The 14,940-nt window shown below is 35.5% G+C and overlaps 1 protein-coding gene across 1 annotated transcript in view; it reads left to right on the top strand.

The window, feature by feature from the left end:
• The window catches only part of LOC145258141 (dual 3',5'-cyclic-AMP and -GMP phosphodiesterase 11A-like), a 1,328,815-nt gene that overhangs the window by 1,043,084 nt on the left and 270,791 nt on the right, over positions 1-14,940 (top strand). The window lies entirely within an intron of this gene.

The following is a 14,940-nucleotide window of genomic DNA, read 5'->3' as shown; positions in this document are numbered from 1 at the left end:
GTAAAAACATTAATCTACCTACTGAACTTAGCATTGTACGAGAATCATTCCAAAAGTAATGCCCCCTTCTTTTTCTAAGTAAAAAAAGTTCAAAAGATAGGAAGACCAAAGTTGTAGCATTAAAACAAGCGACCTTTTGTGCTCCAGATTTTATTTTCCAACGTAGTCACTACAATCCTTAATGCATTTTTACCAGCGATAAACGATGCGTTTGTATGGGCGTCCGGGGCGCGTTTTGTCTCAGGACATTCGTCTTAAAAGCAAAACCTCCCATAACTAAACAAGTTAAAGAGCTAAGACTGGAATAGAACCATTAAAACCAGATATTTAACGCCACATAATTTATTTTTCTGCATAATCAGCATCATGTTCAATGCACTTTTCCCAGGAATTTCATGATGAATCTCTGCTTCTGCCGTACGCCCATGACAGCAGTTGCTGTTTTTGGATTCTCACATCGTCAATATCTGCAAAAGAGATATGAAACTTTTTAGGTCATGGATGCTTGAGTTCAGTCATCAAAGCAATGCAATTTTTAATACCCTTTTATATATTCGGGCGAAACAAAAAATAGGAGGCATTACATTTAAAACGTACCTCGTAGTAAGTAGAAAACATATTATTATATAAGGTTTGCCAGCAGCATAGTCATAGAAGTAAAAGGTGATTTATTTTCCTTTATGATCGCGATTTTAGACAAATCTATAAATCCTTCGAATTCTTGGGGGCGCTGCATTATTTCATGCAACGTGTTTTGGGCAAGAATAGTCTAGCGGCGCCCATTCATCTCCAGGACCGTACAGTATCTGGTATTACAAAACATGGTCACCAATTTAAATATTGGCCAAGCTTCACGCCGCTTAACATCGGTGATCTAACGAGAACCCGTGTATCAGTGTGAGTATGCTCTATCGCTATTAATTGAATAAAAAACAAAAAACTATTAATCACAATTGTTTGTTGCCTAGACAAATCCTGTAACGCCAACCATAAAGACATTAAACTATCCACGGAATTTAGCATTGGTTGATAATATAATAATTTGAAACAGTACCGTAAACTGAATTCAGCATTATTTGATAGTACAATTATATAATTAAAAGAAGGAAAAGTGTGTCGACATCAGACTACAGATCCAATTTTCTATTAGTAATTGACATATTGCAAATATGTCGGGCACCATTAATGAGGGACACATGTAAAGAGTATTTTTTTATTAAACAAACATGATTGAGTGAGAGGTAAAGAATGATGAATAAGCGTAATAAAATGTGACGAAGCATGGGATTATCTTGTGTCATTAGCAATGGAACCTCGACACAATGATTGCATCAGGATTATTGCGTGATTATCAACATGCAATAATTAAAAAGGAATGAAATGTGTGGAACGAGTCAAGTCTCTTTACAAGATACTAGCAGGCCGCCCGGCGTTGCCCAGTGGTAAGTTACGCATAAATATAATTTTATAATACATAAACTGTGCATTCAAGTATTGCGTTTTTTTCTGAACCGATCACGTTTTGTAAGTATAAATACACAAGCCGGGATCAAAACCCAAACCTAAAGACAGGGAGTCAAGGACGATAGCTATTAGAGCAACGTAACGCGACCTTGAACGGTTGTTTTCAAACTACTAATTGTTAACATAAGTAATATGTAATCTGAACTAATCACGCATGCGCATTCGTGAAACAGTTAAGAAACAAGTAAAACTCCGATGCTTTCCACGAACTCATGTTCGATTTTGACTCGTTATCAGCCCTTTTTTCCAGATTGAAATACATTTTCTACATGTCCGAATATGTTATATATATAATTATATACCTAGATCAAAAATTTGTTGAGTATATAGGTTGAGATGTATTCTCACACACATATTCTCACTTTCATAGATATATATAGATTTAGGATTTTTTTTTTAATTCTGCGTTTTTTTCTCAATGTAGAAATATCGAAACTGTTAAAATTACATATGCGAATCAGTGTAGTCTTTCTTCATATAGTAAGGTATTTATACAATTCTCCATTTGCAATAATAACGTTCGCGCATTACCGATATGTATTGGTAAAGCTTGAAAATGGGTAAAACGAAAAAAAATATGGCTATAATTTGTATGTGTTATAATCATAAACGACCGATTTACTTAGTTGGTATTGTTTCTTTTTCATGTAAATAGCCCCAGAGAATGCATGAAACCACTTCATGTAAGGAGATAAAAGAAACATAAAATTAAACTACTTTGCCAAGGTCACAAACCAGCCAAAAATACGTGTTGGATAACTGTTGACTTTGAAAACATCAATTCTTCCCGTTTGTCAGAAGCATCTCGTTATTGAAAAAATCGTTTAGCAATGAATTTGGATTTAAAATTATTTCTTATGTTGTAAGTATTCATTGCTTAGATAATTCGATTTACGATCATCAGCTTGGTTCTAATATTAACAATGTGTCGCGGATGAAAATCTCAAACCTTTTCGTTCTTAATTTAGAACTTGTCAATTTAAGAGTTGAACTTGGGTAAATCTATTGCGAATATGGAAATTTGTACAAAATTTTATATCGAAGCCTTTACACAATCTTCTGCTCGTTCATTGGTAACAGAAGTGGGCCATGCTAATCCCGTTGTTTAATAAAGGATTCTGTTCAAATCTACCTGGAGATTCCCGAGTTCGACAGAAAGATTCCCGAGTTCAACAATCTATATTTGAAGATGTTCGGAGATTGCAGCGATAGAAACGTTGTCCGAATAGCCCTATAAATGGTTACATGTGGTCTGAATAATTCAAATGATGTCATTTATAAATCTTTGCAACTAAAATTCCAGAAACATTATCTATTATCCTCAATAAATCAGCAATGCCTGAATAGAAAGGTTAACTATTTTATTTACTTCCCCTTACGAGAGCAAATTATGAAACAAGTTCTTTTTTATGTGTGAAGAAATTCCAGCATTTTGGATTGCAACAATTTTTTAATGCTTACAATTTCTACTTTTTAACTCACCGATGGGGGAAGTGACACAAACGACCTGGGTGTTCCAAATTCACATTCAGTCTTTTATACTATGACTTTTGGTTATTTCCTAAGCCACAGAAAAAGCTTAGAGATAATTCTTATGATACAACTGAGGAGATGAAAGAGGCTGTGACTAAGGTCATTGACACGCTCACACACGAGGACTTCCATTGGGTCTCCAGAAATAAGTCTATCGGCAACGTTTCGTCCTATAAAGATTAAAAAGAAAGGATAGTTTAGTCAACATCAAAAATACAACAGTCATGATGGGTATGTACTCTTTATACTGTAGTAAGAGCATAGGCAACTGTACAAATAAGGTGAAGCCGATATAGTTTACGTAAAATTAAAATTAACAAGTGAAGCATGCATTGTCTCCCGTGATGGCATAGTACACGAGGCATGAAAAATGACTAAGTTCAGCATTTGCCCCCCCTCCATTCATCCCCAAAGGTCTCCAGGCAACATCCAATCCTGGTGCAAATAAACAAACGGTGCCGTTTTAGGCCTTAACATATGTAAATTTCAATTCTGCATAATGCAAAAAAAAGGAATGACTAAGTCCAACCTGTGCCCCCCATTTAGGCCCCAAAGTCCCCAAGGGCTTAACATATTTAAATTTGAGTTCAGCACCATGCAAAACTGCTAAATAGACACACAGAGAACATTTTGGGCAAATATGGTGAAATAGTTAAAAAAAAAAAAATAGAGTGTTTTTATAAGCACTAAAAACAGCTCCGGGGCACACTCCAGAGTTATCGGGAAGTATAGACAAACAAAATTATATAGACATCAGTTAGTTACAACTTTTCAGAAAGTTTTATAAAAATCCAAGGCACCATTTTTTTAATAGGCACATAGTGTCAATTTTATCCATTTTAATACGAAAGGTACCCCTAGGGGGCAACCGGACTTTTCCCAGAAAATCCGTTCTATTACTTTTTTACTCATATCATGTTTAATGTTTGTGCAAAATTTCCAAAAATTCCAAGGCGTAATTATTGTGAAAAGTGCGTACAGACGGATAGACGAATGGATAAGAACGAATTTGCAGGTCAACTCTCCGTTTGTCGAGGATGGGGAATCATGAAAGATACTGGAAAATTTAATTAGAACTAGAGTAAAAATGTTTGATAGGCTGTCAGGGACAGATAATCGGAAATAAGAACTCGCAAAAAAGTGAGAAATCTTTTTCGTGTTTTTTTTTTTTTGCCAGACATGAGTTAGTAACTTTTTCAGAGCTTTCACGAAGAGTATGTACTTGACAGTAGTGTTGTTGACTAAGAATCTATCAAAAGTTGTTTTTTTTTATCAATTATTAAAACGTTTTTATTGCTATTAATTGCTATAAATCATTGAGGAAATATTTGATAAATATTTAATTACAACCACAAGAAAAAAAAAGTAGATGACCCCATTTCTGCTATTAAAAACCTTGGTCGAATCACAATTCCTATCACGAAAAAAGAGAAATATCATTAACCAGTGGGCATCCACTTACTTGTCACAGAGACCTACAGCTATTTCTTTTGCAAGCGAAAGCGTCAAATAATCAGTTGGTCACGAATAACTCCTCCAAGCGATGCTATAATACGAAAGAATAATAAAATCGTAGTATATTATTAAGCAAATCTTGAAGCAGTACTGCTGCTGTTGTTGTTGTTGTTTTTGCTGAGCATCAGTATTGATGATGATTTTTCTTGGCTTTCCTTTCCTCGATATCTTACTATTTAGAATTCGTTGTAGAAAGATATCAGGTAACTACGGTAGAGACCATGTGAAGTTTGCCAACATTCTTAAGTGACAGTGTTTTAGTGAAACGAACTGTTCTAACTTAACACACCTAGGTTGTAACTACTGGGTCGCCGTTACTTCTCTGTTGCTGCTGCTGCTACTGGTGTTTTTACTATTAAGCATCAGTTGTTCATGATTATATTGGCATTCATTTCTGCGATATCATTTTACTTATAATTATTTCAAAGAAAGATCTCGGGTATTACTGAGGGGGGTAACGTGATGGTTGCAAATATATGCAAGTGAAAGAGTTTCATTAGAACAGACTGGATTCGAACGTAGCAAACTATCAGTCCATGTTGTAATAAATTTAGTCATATCTGCTCGCTGTTTTTGTTGTTGAGCACAATTCATCAATTTCTTTCGAATAAAAAAGATGTTTGTTGTTGGCATTTGTTTCCACGATATCTTTATTGGTAGAAATTCATCAAATTGGCCGCTAGTCGCAAATGTACAAAAAACAAATTAAACAAATAAAATATCTCAGTAAGCATTTGTTTTCTTTTTCCGCAAAACTATTTTATTCCATTACATTTTCGCCAACACTTCAAAAGTCTCTCGCCGTCCCATGTTCATTTTAACCAGGCAGGCGGTTCTCCTTCTTCCGACCGCACGCTGGCCACAACCAGCTATTTCTCGCCTTTCTTTTACATGGCCATTATTTCCGACGTCGACATTCTTTCTCTCGTGAGCACGTATTGCACTGTTTTCCTTATTGCCCTCTCTTCTCACGCACGCTTCCTAATTTGTATATGCTCGGTTTTTTCTACTACTGCTGCTACAACTAATCATTTCGCATGCCGGCCATCCTTTGCTGCTGCTCATATTTTCCTCGCGGCCACACGCACTATGTTATCGGGATCTTATATAAAAAATTACTTAAAAGTTGCCAAGTAAACATGTTTACGTGGAACATCACCGGATTCGAACTTAGCACAACCAGGTTTTCAGTCTGTGTCGTTAACCACTTAATCACTATCACCTTCTTGCTGCTGATGCTACTGATGGAAATGGAAATCAAACATTGTTGATGATAAAAAAACACGATGATGATGATGATGAATATTAATAATTGTGATTATTACAATATGGACTTGTAAATGATGATGACGAAATAATCACGCTGACAATCCATTTTCCATTAGAAGCAAAGCAACGTTGAGCCTGGTCAATACAAAATAGGTGACTATTTTGTTATATTAACGCATGACACCTAACCGGGATGTACACGCTAAATATGGATCGCATGATGAATTTGTCTTCTCCATTATCTTTTATTTTCAGTGGAAAATGAAGTGCCCGACGCGGAGTTAAATCCATAAATATATATGTGCTATTACCAGTTGATGATGATGATGATGATGATGGCAATTAAAATTTCTTTCCTTCTCCGACAGGATCTTGTAACACAAGGTTCGAAAAGTCGTATTAAAAAAATTGTTACCCTAGATAAAATTTACTATGGCCTGCAAAACAATCTGGAGCAGCCCTGTTTTCATTCTCCTTCAGGGTCTTATCAGGCGAGTACCAATAAACTGACCTTTTTTTCTAAGGGGGAAGGCAAAGCTTGGGATAGTACCAAACTACACAGCCTTATGACATATTTCAGCAAACAGTGAACAAAAATGGACTAGACTCTATTAACTTTTGATGCGGAGTCAAAATTGATAATGATGATGATGATGATGACAACAACGATGGTTACGATGATAATGACGATGACGACGATGATGATGGTAACGATGATGATAACGGCGATGACGACTACGGCAATGATGATGATGATGATGATGATGATGATCACGATAACGATGATGACGACGACGTCGACGATGATGATGATGTTGACGATAATGACGATGATAATAACGATGACGATAACAACGACGACGATGATCATGATGATCATTATGGTGCTGATGATGAATCCTACTGTTTTTGGGACTTTATTTTAATAATTATAAAAAAGGGGTGGTTTAATACTATCGTGATGGTGGTTATTATCATGAGACAACGCGATACTACAGACTGTCTAACTTTATCGTCAGAAATTGCGACAGCAATGCTTTGTATTCACTTTCTTGTACAATATATTTTCTACATAACCCTGTTATTCGTTTCTACCTCTATGTATTTTTCCTTGCGCCACGACACTTAATAACTAAACTGATCACATTTTCCTCGAAAGAATTTGTGGCTGATATAAGAGGGAAACTACCAAGTTATGATAATACTGTTTCCTGTGAGTTGCTAAAGGATTGTTTCGTGTGAAATATAATCTTAACAGCCGATTGAGATTGTACTACGATAATTGCTGGATCGCGAGTAGTGATAAATTTAATAGAAATACATTCATGTGAAATCAGCTAAACCTTGTAACATTGATTAATTGTAATTATCGTTGCGCCGGAATTTCTGTAACCAATCCTTTATTTTTTCTTATTACATATCATAACAGAATCAGTATTATATCAAATGTGTATAGTAAGACGTGTAAGCATACATTATTTCCTAAACAATATAGATATTACATTGCAGTAAAATGTATAAATATAAAGTATATGATATGGTAGCATAAATATTATAACAAAATCTATAAACATAAAGTATAAAATAAAAGATTAAACGTGAATATAATAATAAAAATATGATGGTTAAGTATATAGAGAAAAGTAAAACATTCAGTTCTTAGAAATCGTTGTAAACAGCTTCAAGTCACCCGGCAGCACTTTCTTCTTATTTAGATGACGACTTATATATTTGTTGTTGTTCGTCTTAGTAGAGAGTCTTTGTAAGAGAGTCTTAGAGGTTCATGTTGTGTGCAGATATATCGCGTAAATATAAAGAAAGACACAGTTTTTTTTATATATAAGAAGACATATTATGAGATAGCGAAAGTCTTATATATAAAGAGACAGGTATAGGCTAATACAGGCTGAGTCGAGCATGTAATTCAATGAGAGGAGATTTATGATACACTGACAAATAGACCGAGAGATAGTGCGTTTGGCATTTACGTTAGACAGTTCTGTGAATGGAAGTGTTTCTAGAAAAATTGACACATAGATTTCTCACCTATTTTTGAGATGAGGATTTTCACAAGTTCTTATAATATAAATGGGCAATACCTTTTCTGTTGAATACATAACACGAAGACGCCGATACAAAAAGATGAAGTTGTTTGTTTATTCCATTTCGACCGGTCAATGGCTTTGCATCAAGGAATCCAAGTCTTACATGATTCTTCTTCCAACCTCCGCTTCCAAGGTTCTATTAGCTATGTCTGACTCCTCTCTTCTCTCCTCTGACTGACTGAGTCCCCTGATTGACTGCGTCCCCGACTGAGTTTTTTGACTGACTATATTGAGAATCATGACATCATTGCATGACCAACACGTGCATATTAGACACATGCCATGACATGCCTCCGTGTTTAAGCATGCATTGTTATTCACATGTTTCAAACATGCGCGATTTGCACTTTTTGAAACTATTTCTGACGACCAGAAAATTTCCCATTCTCTTCGTTGTTTTACAAAGGAATTTAACCTACTTGTTAATTCTCTAAACGATTTTTTATTATGCATACTTTCTGAGAATGTAAATAGATTTTCCAGCCAAATTTTATTTATCAAATATTTTAAAAGAATTAACAATTTAACTGGGCATTCCATTTAAAACCTATTGTTCTTTAAAACTTATCTACAGGGTCCATTTAACTAATTCTCTTTTTTTTTACTTACATGAAACAGAACAGGTAGATCAACAGTCTGTTGCTAATCAGTTCGTCAGATATTTTAATGAATTTGCTGTTTTTCAGCCATTATAATATAATCCGTAGTCGTCTCTGCTTTCATAGGTTTTAGAGATGTCAGTTGCATATAGAAAAATATAATTTTGGGTTATTCGTTCGATATATAATTCTCTCTTTACGTGTTTAATGCTTTGCAGCTAGCATTCAAGGCTTTTCGCGTCATCAGAGATAGACTTTTCCATCAAGCCACTGCATTATTTCGTCAAAGACAGTTGCGTTGTTTTTAATTAAGTGAAAGACTTCCGATTTTAAGGTTGTTCTGAATGACTTTGTGTAACTTTTAAATTCGTAAACAACCTAAAAGATTAAATTCCACGAAAATTTCCGCTGGACTCATAACCAGTTGATAGATTGAAACAATAGCCAGTTATACTTTTTTCGATCTTCATCGTTTCCCTAATCCACTTTGAAAACCTCTCTAATTTTAGTGGATTTTTTAAAATTTTCCAGACTATACATTCCGTATAAAAAATAAATATATAGACAAAGTATAACTATAATTCATATAGCCAAAGTATATAATAACGTAAACAGTAAAGGAAAGCACAACATATATAATACAAGTTATGAATATTAAATATATAAAAAATGTAAATGTATTAAGTCTATTTGACAATTTAAAAAAATGAAGTATATATTTTATTATTCGAAACAAACAACTAAGAGAAGATTGCAAATTGTTATGATGACTCCCTTATTAATTTTTGACCTGAAAGCTTCATTTCTCTGTTGTAGATACTGACGGTGTGAGACTCTACGAAACCAACGCCTATCATAGACCTGCGCCAGAAGCAGAGATACGTGATTAGATTCCTGGTAAAAATACATTTAGATTGGTGGGGACTATGTAGAAATAAATCCCTGTGCACAGAAGTTTGCTCGTTTTATTGGTACCACTTCTGTCTTCGTAGCTCTTATACATTTTTTAAATAAAATCTTAATTTTGGAGTTCTACTAATTTATCTATTAGCAATTTTTATTAATAGATTTTAAGCATTACTACAGCAAAATTAGATTAGTGTTTTGGCGTGACGTCATATTCAATTCGATCGGATTAATAAATCTTAAATAAAGGTTTACAAAACAAATTCAGTTTACAATTTAGTTTTGGTTTAGAGGTGGGGTAGGGGCAGAGTTATTTCTCATAACAGATACGATGGCTAATTAAAATAATATTTTTTTTATTTTCCGTTTGATTTTGGATTCAATGAGCAATGAATTCCGCAAATGTTTACGTAAACTCTTACTCAATCAACCCTGTTTCTTGATCTCCTTTTTTTCTCAGCTGAACCTTCTGATACCTGGTATATAATAATTGCTTACGTTAATTTTATTAAGGTTTATAATCATCTTTGTCAGAGTTTCTATCACATAAGTTTTTCACACATTATCTATTATATAAATCTCACCTGTCTGTTTAAATGTATGTATGTTTGTATGTATACCTAAAACTTTCGACAGAGGCGACGGATTTTCACTAGACCGATATCAATTTGAAGCTCTCCCCCTCGGACGGAGAATATAAAAAAATGGCCAAAAACATTAATTCCTTCTGCCGCAACTGAGCAATTTTCTTCATGGAGGGGTCGCCTTTCTCGCTGATATTTTCGAAAGTCATCCCATCTTTTCGATTGACTAGCCTTAATTCATATCCGTTTAAACGATGGGCGCAACGGCAAAGACGTGCGTTTCTTTTTACGTTCTTTTCCTCCTTTCACGGTACTTGCTCGAGCCTGCCTGCCCACGACCACATTTTTTTGCTCAACACACACATCCAAACACCCGGGCAACGCCGGGCAGCCAGGCTAGTCAATAATATAAATTTTACCTGTCTGTTTAAATGTGTGTATGCATGTATATATGTATATTTGTATGTGTGTATGTAAGCCTAAAACTTTCGACAGAGGCGACGGATTTTCACGAGACTGGTATTGTTTGTAAGCTCGACCCCTCGGACGACAAATATCGAAAACGCGGCTAAAAGCAATAAACCATTTCACCCTCAACTAGGCACTTTTCTACCTAGAGAGGTCGCTTTTTCGACGATATTTTCGAAAGTAATACCCATTTTCGATTAAATTAATACCCTATTTTCGATTAATTTAAATCTGCGTAATATGGATGATGGGCGCAAGAGCAAATACGTTACGTCTTTTTTCACGTCCTTTTACTCCTTCGCGGTAAGGGTTCGAGCCTGCCTGCCTTCCTGCCTACTACCACTTTATTTTTTTGCTCAACACACACCTCCAAATCTCCGGGCAAAGTCAGGTACACAGGCTAGTCTATAATATAAATCTTTCCTGTCTGTTTAAATGTATGTATGTGTGCCTAAAAAATTCGACACAAGCTTGGCAGTTTCGCTAGATTGTTATCAATATCAAGCTTGATCCTTCCGACGGCATCGAAAACGTGGCTAAAAGCATTACTTCCTTCATCATACACTGGTCACTTTTCTACATGGCGGGGTAACTTTTTTAGCCGATACTTTCGAAAGCTATCCCTTTTTTAGATTGACTAGCCTTAATTCAAACCTTCGCTATTTCCGGTTTGCGATGGGCATAACGGATAAAACGTACTTTTTTTTCACGTTCTTTTCATTCTTCACGGTACGGCTTCAAGCCTACTTCCTGCTTACTACAACTTTTTTTTTGATCAACACACACCTCCAAACACCTAGGCAACGCCGGGCACCCCCGCCAATGTGTCATAAAACAAAGTAGCTTCCATTGAATAACGAAACCGAAACTTCCTTCATTTATACGAATGTTTTAAATGAGACTTTTTATAACACACATAATTTATGATAAAAAATTATGTGATAAAACGTGTGAAAGACGTAAATATATTATTTTAAAAGACACCATTTTCAGAAATGTTTATGATAAAAAAAGTCTTATTTGTTTTTGCGATAACACAAGTGTCAAAACAAAAGAAATCTATTTATAGAAATGGAAAAAAAATGAAAGTTTATTAATTTTTGATTTTACATAATAGCACAAGAAGTGTTATAACTAAAAAAATATATAAAAAATAAATTATTTCCATATAGTTTTGTATTTCGTTTCATTTTTAATGACTTCCATTCCATATTTAGATAAAGCGAGTCCACTTCCGGCGTTTTCACTTTGTGTACTTAATTTTCGAACATAGCCAAACATAATATATTTTCTTTGCCCATTGTTTCGCATTAATGACTTCAAAGATAACCTCTTACCCAAAGTATACCTTTTCTTCTACTTCTTTCTTATTAGCCTTTTCTACATTAATCTGATCGCGAAAAACTTCTCCGAGGTTCAAAGCTAAGTCGTATTACTAAACTGCAACTATTCAGTTATAAGGTTCTGATTTTTTTAGATGACGATTGATTATTCGTATAATTAAGAGTTTTGAGACTACTGTTCTCATATTGAGTTATATTTCCACAATACAAAGAACTCATAGCGCAGTGGAGAGAATTCTTGTAAAAATCTAATTGTAAAACCACGCTCTTCCAACGGTTGAATGCTAAATCCTCAGCGCAGGAAATAGTAAAAACGAATTGCAAATTACTTTGGACATCTAACCCGTCATGACTGACGAATGGAAACGAAAGCATAGAGATGACATAAAAGGTTACATTTGAAATTTCGTGCAGATTCATGTGATCGAAGAAATATACCCGAGTTAGACAGAAACATTAATAAGTTAAAAAAAAAGATTTCCAACTTCGACAAGTTACACCTGAAGAAGGTCGTAGTTTACATCGCAGGAAAGGTTGCGAAAATAACTCTTAAGTAAAGAAAAGTAGTTCGAAGAATGTGAATATTACGAGTATTCATTTTAACAATTTTCACAACTTAAAGCACAGATGTTATAGACACATCTTATCTGATACGCGTCTAAGCATCCGTTTCAGTTGCTCATACTGTCATATTAATGTTTTAAATAAGTTCAGCTTCCGTTTTGTCTCCACTTGAATCTTCCGACTCCTCTGTTGTATCAGCTAAGATAAAAATGAAATGTAATAAGTCCTTAGATTTACCTCTCCATTGTACAGTATATCAATACTCTATGTCTAACTGGGATAGTTTCCGTACATTTATATCAAATCTACCTCTGCGTTCCATGTTTAAAAAGGATGTGTCCTCTATAGTATCAGACTTGACGGAATGGTTTATTGTAGGAATAGACCGTTACATGTCCTCGAAAAAGTTCCAGCAAAAACCCAATATGCAGCTGTGGTTCTCTCCAGAATGTGCTGCTGCCATTGCGCACAGAAATCACCTGTTCAATTGCTTCCAACATAATAAATGAACTGAGAATAAATCTGCTTTCAGGACTGCCAGTAATTACTGTAAAATGTAATAAAGAACGCAAGAGAGATCTATGCTCAGTCCGTTAAGTCCAAAGTAGTTAAGCAGCGGCTTGGTCCCCACCAATTTTGTCAAATAGCACACAGAATCCAAGACATAAGCGTCTGCTCTATTCCAACAATGATAAATGGGCCTGAGGTCATCTTGTCTGCATCAGACAAAACAAAACTCTTTGCCAAGAACTTTGCAGCTAATTCTACCCTTTGTGACCAAGGCTGCCAACCCCCAATATTTCCTACTTTATCAGAAAACACCTGGTGTTTCCAAGTCAATAAAAACACTTGATTCCAGTAAAGCAACCGGCCCTGACGGTATTCCAATTATAATACTCAATTATAATACTCAAAAAACTTCAAACATAACTAGTGCCCTTACTTAAAAAACTGTTGAAACGTTGTTTTAAGGAGTATTGCTTCCCATCACCTTGGAAAATCTCATCAGTATTCCCTGTGTTTAAGAATTCAGGTGATCGCTCATCTCCCTCTCAGTACAGGCCAATACGTCTCCTGGGACTCATAAGGTGCTAGAATCTGTGTTAAATAGAGAAGTAATCAACCATCTCAGCAAAAATAACCTTTCTTAGTGATATGCAATATGGTTTCCGTTCTGCTAGATCTACAGCAGATGTGCTTACAATTATATCTTATATGATTAGCGTATCTCTCGACAGAGGCTACCTTTCTAAGGCAATTTCTCTTGACATGTCAAAGGTCTTTGATAGAATATGGCATTACAGTTTACTTCAGAAAATCTTCAGCTACGGTATACATAGAAATGTCTTCTCAATTATTAAATCATTTCTGTCTGATAGATTAATAAGAGTAGTTGTTGATGGGCAGAAATCAGAAGCTCACAGTATTAATACTGAAGTCCTTCAGGGGTCCACCCTTGGCCCAACTCTCTTCCTGATCTACATACATGATCTTCCAAATAACGTCCTTAGATCATTCGTTTGTCCAGCTATTCGTCAATTGCAAGACTGCACTCACTAACCTACGAGAACAACGAGGCTTCGTAGTTCGATGCTAATCAGAAAATGTGTTGGCATGAACACGCAAAGGCAAAGCATAAAGCAAGGTTACTGATACATCTTTGCTTGTTAAACGAAGATCTAAAGATGTTCACGGATCCTGATAGCGACTCTTTCAAGTTGACAACGTATCTCTGACATACAACGTTTCCACCATATGCATTGACCGATAAAAAGTGGCTATCACGTGTACCTACAAAACTGATCCAACCATCTGCAAATGTGAAGAGCATACGATGCAACACTGCTTCGTTTCCCTCTATTGTACAGCAATAAATACAGACGCTGTGGACAAAGAGACGAAATGATTCACCACATAATAACCTAGTGTTGTTTACAGGCCCTAAACATATAAAAACAAACACGATCAAAAGAGGAAAGCGGTACACTGGGAATTATGTAGAGAACTGCATCATGAAAATGCTGATGACACTACTATTTATGGCTGCACATGTAAAACCGTAAATGACAAATTCTCTCCGATCCTCTCTCCTCTGATATTGAGCAAGTGGTACAATGGGGAAAGAGGTGGCTTGTTGCTTCTAATGCATCTAAAACCAAGCTTTTATCATTACATCGTCAACGCTCTAATCCCCATCTGACATCAATTGAAATGAATGTATCTCGTCTTAGGGAGGCCTCATGTTTCGACAAGCTTCTGGGTTTGACCTTTACTCCTGATTCGAAAAGAAACGCATACATTAAATTCGTTGCCAAAGCCGCTGGAAAAATAGTGGGATCATTCTATCGATCCAGTAGATATCTCACTGCTGATGCAATTCTCTATCTATATAAGAGCCAGGTGTCAAAGGATGGAGTACTGTTGCTACAGTTGGGAAGGAGCTGCTAGAAAGGGCGTATCTACCTTGATAAAGTTCAAAATAGATTTTGTAGCCTCGTAGGGGATATTCTTTTCTTTTTCCTGCAACCTC

The sequence above is a fragment of the Euprymna scolopes genome, chromosome 33 (assembly GCF_053919585.1).
Source record: "Euprymna scolopes isolate OS-2025 chromosome 33, ASM5391958v1, whole genome shotgun sequence".
Taxonomy (NCBI): domain Eukaryota; kingdom Metazoa; phylum Mollusca; class Cephalopoda; order Sepiida; family Sepiolidae; genus Euprymna; species Euprymna scolopes.
The sequence above is the reverse complement of the archived record's forward strand: the minus strand, read 5'-3'. Positions and strand labels throughout refer to the sequence as shown.